Source organism: Anser brachyrhynchus, assembly GCF_964034855.1.
Source record: "Anser brachyrhynchus genome assembly, chromosome: 2".
Taxonomy (NCBI): domain Eukaryota; kingdom Metazoa; phylum Chordata; class Aves; order Anseriformes; family Anatidae; genus Anser; species Anser brachyrhynchus.
In genome coordinates this window covers 38,556,969-38,570,108 of record NC_137695.1, presented here as the reverse complement: position 1 = coordinate 38,570,108, position 13,140 = coordinate 38,556,969, and the positions used below count along the sequence as shown (strand labels likewise).

At 36.5% G+C, this 13,140-nt stretch overlaps 1 protein-coding gene across 6 annotated transcripts in view; it reads left to right on the top strand.

The window, feature by feature from the left end:
• The window catches only part of TBC1D5 (TBC1 domain family member 5), a 320,762-nt gene that overhangs the window by 66,260 nt on the left and 241,362 nt on the right, over nt 1–13,140 (top strand). For 4 of the 6 annotated variants that reach the window (XM_080583485.1, XM_080583487.1, XM_080583482.1 and 1 more), the window contains one exon: nt 7,399–7,459. The exons of 1 other annotated variant lie outside the window; for it this stretch is intronic. The gene's annotated coding sequence lies outside the window, so the exon portion shown is untranslated. Of the gene's footprint in view, nt 1–101; nt 265–7,398; nt 7,460–13,140 lie in introns of all 6 variants that reach the window. One more of the 6 variants, XM_080583484.1, reaches the window with a different exon arrangement.

Here is a 13,140-nt window from a genome sequence, read left to right as displayed (position 1 = left end):
CATGGATATTTCCATAAGAAATGCAATGCCTTAATTTAAGTCAAACTAAGAATTTAATATTTGGGGCATTTTTTCATCAAGCATCTTTATTCTCCATCCAGAAGTCAAGTTCAGAAGAGTGGTGCCAGGGCTGCTACTCCAGCTCCCTTGTTTGTGCTAATTGCTGGCCTTTATCTTTATCCCAATACTACTGACTGCTGAAGGTGGGGAGAATATCATTTTAAGGACAACTGTCTTGTTTGGGTTTGAACATCTGCCAAATATGTGAGTTAATTTTTTTATCTTTAAAAAAAAACTACTAATTTTGCCTCATTTTCATTAATGTCAGTTACATTTTTAGCACTTACAAAGATGGTGTTTGTGATGTTTCCTGTAGTTGTTCTAAAATTATTTTAAATACCCTTTCTGTAAACTGACTTTTATTTTACAAGCATAGGTGCTTTTTCCCCCAATTTACCATACTAAATTTTAGAAGACAATTGAAAATACTCTGTAGTATGTGGTTTTGAAGGCAATGGGTAACTGTATTGAAGTCTGCTTTCCATGGAACTGGTGAAACATAGCTTAAGTGGGAGCCTTTCTTCACCTTCTCCCATAATATATTCTCAGTCCTGACCTGGAGGAGCAATTCACTATCTAATTCAAACTTTTTACATTAACAGCATGGTCTCATTTAGTGGTGATACAGTGTTTGCTGTTAAAGACTTGCCAATTTTGCCTTAAATATCTAGATTATATTACCTCAATTTGCCATATTTCCCGTTTAGTTTGGAACTGCCTTGCAAATGTTAGAGTGTTACTACTGAATTGTGTAAAGGAATTAGAAAGTTGAAATGCTGGCAATGTAGATTTAGTGTACTGGTATTGATCTACAGAAAAACTTGAGTTCAACAGATTAAAGGTCAGGAAACTCAATAGGAACATTTTTTTGCTTTTACCAACTTCCGTCAGTGACTTTAATTAGTTGTTTTCCTTCATGCTGATCTGGATAATTTAAAACCCTATCTGAAGTGATTTTGTAAGAGATGTATGTGCTTGTGGTTTTGTATGTACAGTTTCTGTACCTTTCAAGTGTAGTTAGTTTTTTTCTGGTGTTGCAGTACAGTACAGAACACTGTGCAGTACATTAAAGAAATAGAGTCTATGCATCAGAACTATTTTCATGCCTCACTCAATTCTTAATGTAAATTAGTAGGAACATTGGTTATCCATTTGAGAAATTGAGTTGGTATAAAAATAAAAATGCACTTATGGTGTGTGGTGCTTTGTGTATCATCTTGGGAGTGTTTTTCTGTTTATCTGTCACTTGCATTAGAAAAAGCAGTCACTGGCTGCAGGTGACATTAAAAATTAAAGGTTAACCTCAATTTCTTTACTGACCAGACGTGGGGCAGAAAGTTCTTCTGGATGTGTGCCTGAATTTTGGAACTGTCAAAAAGAATTGAGAAGTAAAGACTGGTGATTTTGGTAGTTTACTGTTTCTGTATGCAAGTCTGGATATATGGTTTCAACATTTTCAAGTGTTTATATTGCTTATTATAGGTTATATCAAGAACAGTTTTCATTCCATCCAACTTTATAAAATTCAAAAATGACATGATAATGCTGTAGTAAATAATTATAATGAACTCATTGTACTGATGTGCATAATTTTGGGAATGGCTTCTTTCTTTCTTTAGAGAAACTAACAAAAATAGCCTTTTTCCTATTACTAGAGAACATGTGTCTTTCAAAAACTAGTTAAAATTTTTATTGAAAATTGCTATAGCAACATTTGACTATTCTGGTTAGCTCAATGTACATTTAATATAGATCAAGATTTGTATGCTCATGAACAAGCCTGGGAAATCTTTCTTTTAGGCAGTAAGTCTTTCAGCAAAGTTGGCTTCTACCCCATGGTGAGTTCGGAGTGAGCCAAATTCAGTGCTGAAATGCTTCCCTCCTCTCTCACTCAGTGTGTTAGAGGCAATGTTCAGACCAGTGAAGAAGACTTAGCTTCAGGCAGCAGTGGTTTCCATGTAACCTGCCAGATATCTTTCATTTGCAAAGTAGCTATTACACTTGTTCAGTAGTAGACCAGGCTACAGGGAAGTCTTGATAGTGGAGATGCAAACTCAAAGCGGTAGCTGCTGCTCTACCTTCCATTTTATCTCTTGATTTTACTTACCCATGCATGTAATCAATAGATCTGCTGCTTCTTGTTGGCTGCTGAGTGCAGATGAGCAGGGAAGAAAGAAAAATGAAATTGCCTGCTTTGTCTTCATGATTAAAATAGACTGCCAAAATGCACCTGTTTACTTTCCCCATCCCTTTTGCTGAAGGGTGAATCGCTTCTGTCCTTGGCCATTTTTCTTCCTACAGATCTTCTTAGGAAAGTAAGAAAATAGAAATATCATTAAGGAAAGCAATGAATATTACTTCAGAAAAGAACATTGTAGTTGAGGTTTTTGAGGATCCCTAATATTCCAGATATTAATATAGCTGCTTTAAAATTATATATTCGTGTGCTTCAGGGTAAGCTTGGCAGTTGTTTCAAGACTGGTAATGCTATAGATTTTTCAGATCTTGAATTAAATCTTGGTAAGATTTCTTTGGTGGGAAAGTGATAATACACGCTTCATATGTTTTGTTTATTATTCCTATGTTGTTAAACCTATATTTAAGACCAGTAATTTCTCTGAAGATAGAATACTTAAAAATCCCAGTTATTTATTTTCCTATATTTCTCTCTGCTTGAAATTATCCCAGCCTTCTTCAGGATCAGTGTTTGACTTAATACTTCCCAATTTCTTGTTTCAAATTTTTTCACTTGACAGCATAGTGAACCTGGTCAAGCATGTTTTACTATTGAAATAATTAATAAGGAAATAGGAAATAATAATACTTCAGAAAGTGGTTATAAATTGAAAGTCAGTGCCTTCTAGGAAGAAATCTTTAAGTGATGTTACATATTTTCTAACATGCTCTAGAATAGGTTGCATCTTACATATATTTTTTCTATAACTTGTCAGTTACTTCCTTTAAGTTCAATAAACAACTTGTACACCAGCCTTAAAAGCACTATCTGGCGACTTGCAATCATGTTACAGATGGCATCTCTTCTTAAATACTACAGTAATCTGTGGTTTGTGGAGCAACTAAATTACCCATTTGTTACACTGTTAGGCAGCTCATAGAGGTCATCACACATCTGTACAAACAGACCATTTTAAGTCTTAAAAAAAAAAAAAAAGAACATTTTCTGCAGGTGTTTTTGTTGCTCTTCCTACAGCATGGGTGGTCCATGCACCTATTCTTGTGATTAATTTATGGCTGTATTGCAGATAGTGGATATATAGAGAGATATCTGTATGCTAAGGACTGTATTTTCTCATATGTATCAGACAGAACTTGCAGGATATGCAGCTTTAAAGAGTGAAAAACAGGTCCAGGATTGTTATAGCAATTCCTCACAAGAGCGCATGTGAGGAACATGTACATGTTACTAACACATCACTGATAGTAGCTCCTATAGCTTTATTTCTGGAGCTGTTAGATAGTCCCAGCAAGGGGTAAGACTGCTTTGTGTTTCCAGCCCATACTTGCTCTTCAGACATCCTTCTCTCTTGGTATTACGCCAGGATTTGTCAGCTTTATGTAGCTGGTCCTCACTTGATGAAATCAGGAAGGCTTCACATTGTTCTTAGGTCAGCAATCTTTGCTGCATCTCCCTTGCCCCTGCCTCTTAGCAGGCTTGCTCCCTTTGCCTCATTTTGGGCACTGTGGCTCTGAAGCCTAAGCTGTCCTTGGACAGAGCCAAGGGTTCAAAGTTGTGGTAATTCAAATAAAGTTTTAAGGAAAAAAGTTGTAGAAAATTGGCTGCCACATCTCTTGAGGGGGAAAGGACTTGTTCATGGCTGTTCTTGTCACTCTCCCCTTTCCTCCTCCCCATTAAATACTGTGCTACTAAGTTTGCTACTAGGACAAATTCTTAATTCTTAATATGACTTCATATTAAACACTTTCTTTGAGAACAGTGGCTCTACTGACTTAAACTTTTAAAAGGAGAATTAGAAGTTTTCCATCTGCTTTTGAAGCCTTTCTCAATGTTATTTCTTTCTCAGTTTATTTCTCTTCCTTTGTATGGAAGTTGTAGACCTACTGCATGAATCACTCTAATTCAAATTTTGCCTTTTGACATTAATCTACATTATTTTTAAAATCCAAGAAATATACTCTGTAGTGGGATCCAAGCCGGAGCAAAGAAAACGTTGTCATTATCACAATAACCTTATTTGGTGGAGGGAAGAGAGTATGGAGGGGAGAAAGGGAAGAAAATGCTTACCTTTTTAGATGAGTGTATTCTTCCCATGAAACGTAACAAGAAAAAGTAGATCAAGACACTCTTGCTTGGAGATGCTCATACCATCTGACAGTAAAATGATTTTAATGAATATAAAATCCAGAAGCAATAGTATTTTTTCCCTCAGTAAATGGTAGGGAAACCTTAATTACGCATTGCTTTTGAAAGCACAGATTGTACTTAGTTTGCTGTTGGTCCTTTAGACTGAGTCTTGGGAAGCAAATACAATGGTACTTTTCTGAATTGTCATGCTGTAACTGACTTTTCTCAGTGTGAAAATGTTTTTTTCATTACTTTCATCAATGAAGTGTAACTGTTGAATGAATTACAGATTTTTGGGGGGCATGAAAACTATAGGTATGAAAGTTGCATGGATTTGCACTTTGGGGGGAAACAATCATGCTTTTTTTTTTTTTACTTCAATGTTTAGCTTTTAGCAAAGATGTGTAATAGTCTAGCAAAAATATAAAAACATTCCCATACAAACCCTTTTTCTTATTCCAAAAAACAAGGTGAAACAGTTCATCTTCTATCATGTCTTATATCAAAAAGAAGATTCTAATATTCAACAAGTTTCTTAGTTCATGACATTATTTTATTTTTACTTTGCAGAGATACGCTATGTACACCTAGTTTCTTTGAAAAGAAAATTTGACTGTGTAATTTTGTAACTTTCCTCATACTACTCGTGATGTACTGCCTTCTCGAATGTATTATTAGTGAGCACACTTAAAATGCAAGAGCCTAAAACATCAAAGAATCTTTGTGTGGGGTTCTTGGAAGAATCATGGTAAAAGATGCATACAAGAATTTGGCAGTACTGAAGTGTTTTACAGCATCTTATTTCTTGTGACTATTTTAGTTTTTTGCAATTAATGTTGAGGCTAGCATAAGTTCTCTGTATTTCCCCTGCAGCATACGTGCAGAGAATGGTATTAAATGTTTTGACTGTTTCCAGTACAAACTCTGTAAGTTTGGAAAGGTCTCTCTAACTTCCCTGTTGGTTTTACTGTTAAAAACCCACAGAATGGCTGTCCCTTTTCACAGTGTTTGTAGGGTGCTGAGGACAAATGAATTCCTGTTTGGAAGCCATAATTCACATAACTGTAGCAGTGACACCTCTGCTGGCTTCTCTTTTATCAGGCATTCAGCGGAATCATAGGACATTTAATACTTTACATAGTAAATAAACTGGTGCAAGTTCAGCTGTGTAAAGGGAAGAGATACTAAATAGGACAGGAGGTTTGGTTTGACTCATCATCTGAGTCAACACATTCTCCATTTGCCAAACTACAAAATAAACTTGAAAGCCTTTTAGATTTGTTTTTAATACGTGGTGCAGGGGTAAGGTGACCAGAGAAGTCACTGTTCTTTTAACGTTAAAGAGTTTCTGTTTGAATGTATTCAGTGCTTGCATTTCAAGTTAAGTCTTCTAATGATTACACATTGAGTAACTTGGAGAATGACAGACATAAGCAGCAGATTTACATACACAAGACCGACTTAACTAGTCGTAGGTTCCCAATTTAGCTTCCTTAAGATGAGTAACATTTCTTCATTCGTGTAGTGGTCCTAAGGTTATCAGGGAATCACCTCTTCAGAAATGATACACATATCTGAGACTCTGGTAGTCTGAGAGCTGCTTCATTACATATATTTGCATTTACGTTCTAAAAATGTCACACTGAGCTCTTATCAAAACACAAAAAAAAGTTACTAGTTTCAAATAAGAATATTTGGACCAATTTCACTTGACAGTTTTTCATTCTGAAAGTGTTTTTAGGGTCAGAGACATAAGTTATAAGACTGAAGGAAATATTTAGCTGACTATGATAGAAAAATTGAGGCAAAGTGCATATAAATATACAGTGTCTGTGTGTAAATTTGTATGTGCTAAGGTAGGTTTGAGAGTTGAATATTTTCTTTTAACTGAAAAGTTTATTTTGCACTCTGAGGATCTTTAAATGTCATTCCATCCATTTGGTGGAGCAATAGCTTAGCTAATGAAAATTGATATTTCAGAGTTTTTCATTCTTGTGTAACATCTGTAAACATGCTCCCAAACTCTAGATGCAGTCCTGTAATTAACATAGTGTTTCGATGGCATTTCATCAATGAATAGAAAAAATAAGATTTATACAGATGGGGAAAAAATTTGGGTTAAAATTTAAGCAACCTCTGCGTGCTTTCTCCACTCCCGATGAACAGTGAGGTATAGTCCAACTCCCTGCCTATACAAGGGCAAGATCGATTTAGAAATAAAGCATTTTTTCCTTTTACAGAAGATGTGCAGCTCTCTGATCACAGCGCTTAGTTTCTTTATTTTTCATTGGTGTTTTCTCTCCATGTAATATACATAGAAAGTTAATGATGAAAGAGTAGTAAAGTATTCATTGAAACTGAGAATTATAGTATTTGCAAATGTAAAATCATAATTTACATAAATGTTATAGTCAAGAACATTATGAATGTAAATATGCCTTCATCTATTCTCAGTCTTATAATGCCATTCGTTGTCCAGTGGGAGATGAAGAGTGATGTTGAGACTGCCGTTTAACCTATTATAGCAGCCTAAAAAAATTAAATAGCCTTGATGTAAATATGAGGTGGGAAAAGAGTATTCATCTCCATTAAGTGACATAAAAAACCATGGTAAGAATAACAGGCGGGTGGGTGTGCATTAAGCAGTGAAATCCCTAAATTCAAACTCTAATTATAAGCACAAGGACAATTGCCTCCCACGTACTTAAACTGTTATGGGTTTTTCAGACAGAAAATATGCTTCACAGTTCTTCAGGCACCAAATATGGATTTTCTTTTGCATTCTTTTTCACCTGATGCATAATTCCTTTTCTTCCGTTACAAAATGAGGTCCTAGTACTAAAAAGCTGTGTTTGTTTTCCTTAGTAAGATTCGGTCTTCAGGTATTTTTCTTGATCTCAGCTATGCTGACGAAGTCCTGCCCTTTCTATTGTGTCATAAGCAGGTCTTGCACCATTATATTCAGATTAACTGGGACAATTCATTTATGTTTGTTTTTTGTTCAATTGTTTCAGCTTCAGATTGCCGTTCCATAGACCTGTGGATGACCAGTGGCTGGCATACCTGTTGTTTCACGTAGGTCACTGTTTCCTTGTTTCTAGATGATGTATTCTCATAAAGAAAGATAGTATGCTTGCACCTTTTTCTAAAATTATTATTACATTAGATCAAGCAACTTTTTCATATTGAGTAATTGGAGAAAAGCATGTGACCTGTGAAATTGCAAATGAGAACAAAGTTGGTTTGTAAAACTGTCTTTTAAAGCTAATTGTGTGTTGCAGCTTCTTAAATATTAAACTGCTTCCAGTACAGGAGAGATCATTTTGATTATATAGCTGTTCCATCTTTGCCATAATACAAGGTAAAGATTTAATTCTTTTTTTTTTAATCAAAATCATTACTTCAGTTTGAGCTTGATATTTATGACACAAAAGGATATGCATTATGTCCCTAGCTAACCTGATGTAATAATTAAGATATTGTGTTCCTAGACTAAATTTATCCAATTTTGTATTTCAGTAATCAAGCATAGAAAAGGATAATAGGACACAATTAAAGTTATTGACTATCACATCTTTTCCACGTGTAGTAAGTTGTAGATCACAGTTGAGACATCTTTAATCTTATCATAAATAGACGAAATATATTGATCTTAAATATCTCTCTCCCACACATGAAGAGGTTTTCCTGATAGTAGTTCTTTTAAGTCCTTTTAGGCCCTTTTAATTTCAACTTTCTTTTAAATTGAAGATACTATGCCAGGATATGGTATTCCACTAATGCCATATGTGCAGATAATTTCCTTAATACTACCATATATTTCCCTGTAATGCACCCAGGGATTGTCTTTAACTTCCTAGCTACAGCAATATAGGAGCAGTTGGTTTATTTACTGTGACTTCTAAGTTCTTTAGGGATTCACTGCTTTCTAGGATGCAATCCTCCGTTTTATGTGACCTGTTCTTAAATAAACAAAAATAATGAAATTTATACTCTGAGATGTACTTAATATATGCACCTTATTGAAAGTTTTTGTTTGTTTGTTTTTGTTTTTGTTTTTTTTTTTACTTATTTTGGTCAGGGCAGAGCTTCAGGTTTTCCCACACCAGCAAAGAGTTAGTCACTGGGTTTTATATGTATTTTGCGTGATTGATATTTTAAAAGAGACAATAAAGGGGATTTCACAAAGCATTAGAGCATTAATACAGCACAAAGAAGGCTTATAATGTGTTTAGCTTTTGCTGATACCTAATGATACGGCAAAAAAGCACTCTACTACAAGGCTGCTTTTAAGATCCAAGGGAACCAGAAGAATTGTTAAGAATAATGGATAGCATAACTTAGATTAATTCTTCTAAATTTATTTTTAGGAGTAGAAGCACAGAAATCCTGCCTTAATCTTGCTATTTCTTTTAGGTGCGCTGCTTATTTTGCTTTTAGTAACTTGTAATTTAAGATCACAGTTATTAGGTGTATTTCTGCATTTTATATATCGCTCCCAGATGCTACAGTATTAGTTTTTATCACTGCATATTTTATGAAATGTCAGCCTTCTGTTGGCTGTTCACGCAGCATTGTTAGTGATCAAAGCCACAACATAAAGAAGAGGAATCTAAACAGTTGGCTTATCTTTGTCCTTCATTGTGACACAATACCATAAAATTACTTTACTATATAAAAGGCAAACAAAGCTTCATGTAGCACACTCTGAAAAGGTGAGCTACTTGTTAGGCTCAACAAAATAGATAAACTCTTATCAGTGATATTTTGTATAAGGAAAGTAAAGTTAGCAATTATATCTTTTTTCATTGGAAGAAGTTTCATCTTTTTCTGCCTTTTTAAAACACAGTGTTCTTTTTTATATTAAAATGCTATTATAAATCTATCCATTAAATTATTTTTTTGAAATGGAAGAAATGTTGTGGCCTTTAGAGTAATCTCTATGATATGTTTTGGAACTTCTTTGGAATACAATTAGTCAAAGCATACTATATCATTTGAAGGGTGATAAATGGGAAAATAATGGTCTTTACCTTATGAAAACTACTGATGATTATCAAGTGTATTTGACTTTTATTTTCATTTGGATTTGAGATTATTTTGAATTTATCTAAGTTTCTGGTTAAAAATATCAGATCAAGTACCAGCCAGCCTTATTTTTTCTGCTTGCCTAAGTGAGTTGTGTATCAGAACTGAAGTAATAAAGTGGGGAAAACTCTACAAGCTCTGGAGATATTCTATAGGAATAAAAATCTTGAATGATTTTGATCAGCTGTTGTGTATGCCCTGCACAGCAGTTGGTTCAATCAATTTTATGTTTTGGGATGGTTTTATTAAAACGAGCTGCTGCTTTCAGTAAATCATTGTAAAGATGCTAGCTTTGTATATGCTTTTTGGGGACCTGCAGCTTAACAATGCAGCCTCTCAATATAAACATACGTAATTCTGCTCACCGAGAGGCTGGGCTGAATTAGTTCCCCTCATACAATGCAGAGTATTTACCAAGACAGGAAGAACAAGAAAAGGGAAATAGTCTCATCTGAGGGTCATGGTGGAGAAAGTAGAAGAGCAGAAGTATTTATGTCATATTGTCAAGGTCAAAGGCAGGCCTGGTAGTAAAGAAACCTCTGGACAGTCTTTTAAGATGACGATGCACGTGACTTGTTAGAATATGTTTGTCTTTCCAACTGCAACATCATCGTGCCTTTCAGGGACTTGGACGCCTGCAGCCTGCCTTTATGCATTTCTGCCTTGAAATCTGTCTTCTTCTGGTGCACAAGAAGTTTTAATAAATTGGAATGTAGATAGATAACTTCAAAAATGCTATGAAAGATGTTACTCGTGTTTGACAAAGTTGAAATGTTTTGTTCTGATTTCATCTGCATTAATATTTGTTTAATATTTTAAAATTGTGTTTATTTAAAGTGGATCCCCTAGCAGCTTACACGTCTTACTTGTTTTGATAGGCACTTTAGAGGCTTTGAACAAACTGACAGTGGTATTATTCTGAATGGCCTTATGATTGAGATGGCCACGTTCATCCATTTTTACTTAAATGCTGGATTGGTCATTCTCATTTATATTCAGATTTTTCTTAGTTCTTTCTGGATGTGCTTTGAGAATACAGCGGGTAGAAAACAAACTTCCATCAACTGAGTTAAGGTTGAACATACATAGTATATCAGAAGCATTATCAGATAGGGGCCTCTTTGTGATCAGTTTCTGGTTTGGTTTATTGAAGTGGCTCTTACATTGTACAGTTTCATCCGCTGGTTACTTAAGAAGGTAAATCTTACGTCTCTTATATCCAGTGGGATTCTGGTTTGCTGAGGAAGGCTGAGAAACCTCGAGCCTGCCCTGGTTGTGATAAAGGATTTGGGGGCACCAGAAAGATTGTGATGCTTATGGCATGCTTACTGTCCACAGCAGGAAGAGCTGTTGCTCCTAGGGAAAAGAAAGCTGTATGAGGTTACTACAAGCAGGCCTTAAGGTGCCTGAGAATGGGGAGGCCAAATATGTTTGTCACCATTCTTTTAGAGTCCATAAGAAATTTACGTGAGCATGGAGAGACGGCAGAAAGGAATGAAGGCAGTCTTTAAAGAGGGTGAAGCATTTTTTTCCTGTACTGGTCTTAGTAACTTTATCAGACGTGTCCAGTCTGTAGTTGGAAAGTAGACATTTTGTTCGGGGCTCCCTTTTATTTGTACATGTAGGACTACTTCAAACAAGTGGTGAGATAAACAGATGCTAAAGACATTTCAAGAGGTGTCAATATACAAAGTTTATCACGGCAGGCTCTCATATCTTTACACTGATGAATCTCTCTGATTCCCTGGCCAACCAGTCATGCATTCGTTATTAAATGCACGGCTTTCACGTATCCATTTGCAAACCTAATACACACCAATTGCACAGTGACCAAAAGTCAAGTCAAGTCTTGATGAAGCATAATACATAGTTTGAAAGATGGATGTGATATTTGTTTCTGTAATTGCTCTGTGGTGCACAGCTTCAATCTTTGCATGAAGAGGTGGTAAAAAAGATGGGATGATAGCTCTTTGTTAATAAAGAGAATATAATTACAGTAGCTTAGTGCTTTTTAACCTGATACTCTTGAATCTTGATATGCACTCATACAACTGATATGCTTTGGAAACTTAATTTCACTTTACAGGTATTTTGGGTGCTCATATGCTCAAAATGTTTTATAGATTGGTCGTACGGTTGTCAACTGCATGAAGTTCAACAAGGCTAAGTGCCGGGTCCTGCATCTGGGGCGTAACAACCCCAAGCAGCGCTACAGGCTGGGAGATGAGTGGCTGGAAAGCTGCCTGGCGGAGAAGGACCTGGCAATATTGGTTGATAGTCGGCTGAATATGAGCCAGCAGTGTGCTCAGGTGGCCAAGAAGGCCAACAGCATCCTGGCTTGCATAAGAAGCAGTGAGGCCAGCAGGTCTAGGGAGGTGATTGTGCCCCTGTACTCGGCTCTGGTGAGGCCGCACCTCGAGTACTGTGTTCAGTTTTGGGCCCCTCGCTACAGGAAGGACATGGACGTGCTCGAGCGAGTCCAGAGAAGGGCAACGAAGCTGGTGAGGGGTCTGGAGAACAAGTCTTACGAGGAACGGCTGAGGGAGCTGGGGTTGTTCAGCCTGGAGAAGAGGAGGCTCAGGGGAGACCTCATCGCTCTCTACAGGTACCTTAAAGGAGGCTGTAAAGAGGTGGGGGTTGGTCTATTCTCCCACGTGCATGGTGACAGGACGAGGGGGAATAGGCTAAAGTTGTGCCAGGGGAGGTTTAGGTTGGATGTTAGGAAGAACTTCTTTACTGAAAGGGTTGTTAGGCATTGGAATGGGCTGCCCAGGGAGGTGGTTGAGTCGCCATCCCTGGAGGTCTTTAAAACACGTTTAGATGTAGCCCTTAGTGATATGGTTTAGTGGAGGACTTGTTAGTGTTAGGTCAGAGGTTGGACTAGATGATCTTGGAGGTCTCTTCCAACCTAGACGATTCTGTGATTCTGTGATTCTGTTTGTTAGCATGTAACCTTATTTTCATAGAAAAAACTTTTGGGGCAGTTTTTACTACCTTTCCATGTGGGTTACAAAGGCTTTCTTTACTAGTAAATGAGTGCAGTGGTTTGTTGAGCTTGCAGACAATGCTAGCACCACCAAACCCAAAGATTTTTTTAATGTGCTGTTATCCTTACATCTCTAACCTGAGTGTTATAAATGTAACTGACAGACAAAATTGAGTCAAATTCATAGTTAGAAATTTCTTAATAGGATATAAATTGTTAGTTTAGACTTGAATCCTTGTTGATGAAAATTGTGCTTCTAAAATGTTGCTATATTAGTTTACGCAAGGGATATCCCAGTGCTTTTACCTGAGGGATGTAGTGGTCAGATTGCTGTTATGCACTACAGAGAGCTGAAGGAAAGTCAGAAGTGCCTATCAACAAAATCATGTTCAAGAAATGTTACACTGCAGCCACAAATTTAAGGACTTCAGGTTGACTCCATCCTCTCTGATTAGCAACATCCTAACTCACTTTGAATCACTTCCATTTCAGATTTTTTGAGTGTGAGTCTCTGAGCTGTTAGAGCTGGCAAAGGGAAATGTCAGCGGAGTTCCTAGGAAGCTGTCTTCAGTGTACCTTTTTATTTAACTTGCAGATTGGTATTAATGATGAGCACAAAGGGATGCATGAGTGTTGGCTCACCTGCAAGAGTTAGAATGCTTTCATGGTAACAGAAGAGTAA